Raw genomic sequence first — 3584 nt, forward strand, 5'->3', positions numbered from 1 at the left:
ATCAGGTCATACCAGGGTTGAATAAGAACCATTCAACTTTCACTAAAAGCAATGAAGAGCACTAAACATCTCCGTGTAAGTGGCTCCAAAAAATTAAGAGGAATAACTCAGAACTATATGCTTCCTAAGGCGAATACCCCTTGGAGTTGACTGATTAATTATTGCTATAGTTGTCCCAATGCAACTCAAGTTCTTTCTGTATTGGATGGAATTGTAATTAAGTTTTAATCTGAGATAAAAACTCTATGCATAGCTCTTACCAAGGTGAACATATAGCACAAAGAGAAAAAAGAAAAGCTTGAATTGTTCTCAATTCCTTTTTCACTTTACCCACAAGCAAGACAAGATGCTTTAAGAATATAGGGAGAGTGGTGGTCTCAAATGTCAATCTAATCTCTCAATTCTCATGGTCTGTGATCCTCTTTTTCTAGTAAAGTGGGAGACAACCCAGTAAAGGCAAAGGGAATCTAGCTACAGTTGTTATTCTGGATGTTTGTTTGCATATAGACCATAGGGAAAGTTGTTCATTTTATCACAAAAAGATATTCATTTAATAGGCATAATAAAGAGCTATTGGAGTTAGGACCCTATAGTCAGCAGACTCAGCATATACTTATAATATCCACCTAAACAATGAGATTGTTGGCCCATCAAATGGGGACCATTTAATGAAACCTTAAATCATAATTGAGTTGAGATATTTAACCATCTCACCAAACATCCTGTGTTAAAATGGTCACATGTCCAGGCGCACTTAATACCAAAAGAGAATTTTTTTTGGTAAGAAAACCAAAAGAGAATCCAAGGATATTTATTTTAATTTTTCTAGTGGGTCATAAATATTAAAGAACACTCTTGTATTGGGATTTGGGACCAAAGAAAATTCTGGATTTTTTTTTTAAAACAAAATCCTGGAACTTAAGTTTCAGCATGTTGGTTGTTTCTATAGCTGAATCTTGTTGAAGATTCGAGAGAGATGCAAAAAAAAAATAGAGTAATAAATTTTAAAGAATAAGAAGAAGAAAAAAGGGGAAAGAACAAGCCTAAGGGGTAGTCGAATTGATCTTCGCCTTGGAAAGTGTGTGGTTCTAAGCTCGATTCCTCTTATCTCCTTGGGGTTACTCATTGTTTTCATTCAATTCCAGAATGATTCGATTCATGTGATTGTGAGGTCAGTATAAACTCACAAGACTAGTCAAGTCAGAGGCATGAATACCCATTATTAGCAAAAAAATAGCTGAGATGGTTTTCTTCTTATTGCTTTTAATTTCTTCTTCTTTTTTGATATTGATAAAATTTTTATGTTCTACTGAAAAAGAAGGCAACTTTTATATACCCATACGGGACATTGTCACACATCTGGGCCATAAACTTGGACCCACCTAGAACAATAAAGAAATAAAAGCAGAGCATCACTTAAAAAATAAAAAAAAACCATGGGATTTCATTTACCAAGAAAGCTGAGTAAATCCACAACTTTTTGGTCAGCCATACTATATCGATGGAGTTTCATGAAAGCAAATAAGGTTAAAATTAAAAATCATATCTTCCTTCAGTAAACACAAAAATTGTGGGCTGCCATATATATAAATGGAGCTTCATCCGGAACTCCTACCGTTCAGTTTTTTTTTTTTTTTTTCCATCCAGATAAGGTGACTTTTTACGTTTGATCGGAATAGCCACATCAGTTGTTCATTTGTGACAATGATAGTGGGCAACACAAAAACCCCTTGGTAGGGCGAAGGTTTTTTGTCAATTAACTTTAAGGTAGAAAATTCTCCATGTAAGCCACTGATGAGGGAAAGGTTTAATTCCCACACCACGTCAATGGAATGGATGGGAAATGTTATTATCAACAATGATAGAGGGGAGAGAGTATCAGAGAGAAGAGAGAACCTGTGAGAAGATGTGTTGGCATTGTGAATCTTTCTCAGCTTTTATTGGGTGAGGAAGAGGGATCAGATTCAAGTAGACAGAACCAGAAAAAGTAGGGACAAGCCCAAAATGAATATTGATGAAGTGGTAAGAAGAGATATGCAGATTGTAGTATGACCATGGATAGAGTTTTGTGGAGGACAAAGACCTGAGTTGCCGACTCCTTATAGGGTATGTTGATGAGATGCTTTGACTTCTCCGTTTACCTCTTTCGTATCTCACATCACTTAATTATGTTGTCTCTTTATAATTCTATTTTTATCTCAGATCCATGTAACCGACCCCATTAAGTTGAGATAAGGTTATGATTGTTGTTGTTGTTATTATATAGAGATTGTATCATTCAGCTTTCTATCGGAAAACAACATACATAGTTCATTGAGAAAATGTGATTTTTTCCCCCACAAAGATTGAGAAAATGTGATTACGTTTACAATTAAAGGCAAAGATATAATATTTCTAAAATGGGTGATTTATGGCTTGAGATCATAGTTAGTAAATTTGTGTTTAATACACAAATTACTCGTGTTCCAATATTTTTTATGAAAATGTATTAATCCGTATTTCCAAAGAGTTGGAAAATATGTGCACCTTATACTATCATCTATTAAACGCATAATATACTTGCTATAATTTGATCGAAATCAAAAGAGGCTTTTCTACATTCTGTACCATTAACATATTTAATTTCCACTTTCACCAAAATAATATATTCACGTAATCTGTTTTTTGGGTTCACCCACCTCATGTAACCATATCGTATAACTAATATTTTTTTTTGGTAAAGATATCGTATAACTAATGAGGGTATCAATTTAGGGGAAAAAATGCTATTACCTCTTATATAATTCATACATTTTGTACATCCCTTTGGAAGTTCTTTATGATTGAAGTATAGGAAAGGAAATTTTCAGCTTTCTAAAACTCATTTTAGATGCAGAATTGCTAGCAAAAAAGAGTTAAGAGATAAACATTAAAATGAAGGACAAGTATTTCTTAGAACACTACAGAATAATGGAGGAATAAAATGTCATTTGTATAACCTAAGCTTCATACCGTTAGGCTTGGTACACCGTTAGTATTCATTGTCTATCCCTCCCCCCCTCCCCCTCTTCTTCTTTGAAATGATTCTCACAGCCCTCTTATGTGATACTCCATTCCAAGACCCATTGATTTGGTGCTGCCCGGTAATTTATCGCATACAAGTAGTGTGATGCAAATGTAGAAGATTGATCAAAACCCCAAAGAGGTTGTGGAGTTGGTAAGAAATCTTCTCCTTAGGAAGCATGTGATTTTGAGCTCAACTCCCCTTATCACTTTAAGGTTACTTACACAGGGTGTTTAGTACTTTTCGCTGCTTTTAGTGAAAGTTGAATGATTCTCATTCAATCTTAGTATAACCCGATTCATATGATTGTGGGGTTAATACAATTATGTGGGACTAGTGAGGTGAAGGTCTCGATACCCGTCTATATATCAACGAGAGTACTCTAACAATTTTTAATCACTGGTGATGCAAATGATCCTAAAATTGTGCTATATAGAGATACCTGAGTATACATTTAACCTCATCAAATAATTTTCCTTGCTGCCAAGTAACATTTCAGACACAAAACGTAAAATTAATCCCTGATCGAGGCCCATAACAG

This window comes from Macadamia integrifolia, unplaced genomic scaffold (genome assembly GCF_013358625.1).
Source record: "Macadamia integrifolia cultivar HAES 741 unplaced genomic scaffold, SCU_Mint_v3 scaffold2727, whole genome shotgun sequence".
Lineage (NCBI taxonomy): Eukaryota > Viridiplantae > Streptophyta > Magnoliopsida > Proteales > Proteaceae > Macadamia > Macadamia integrifolia.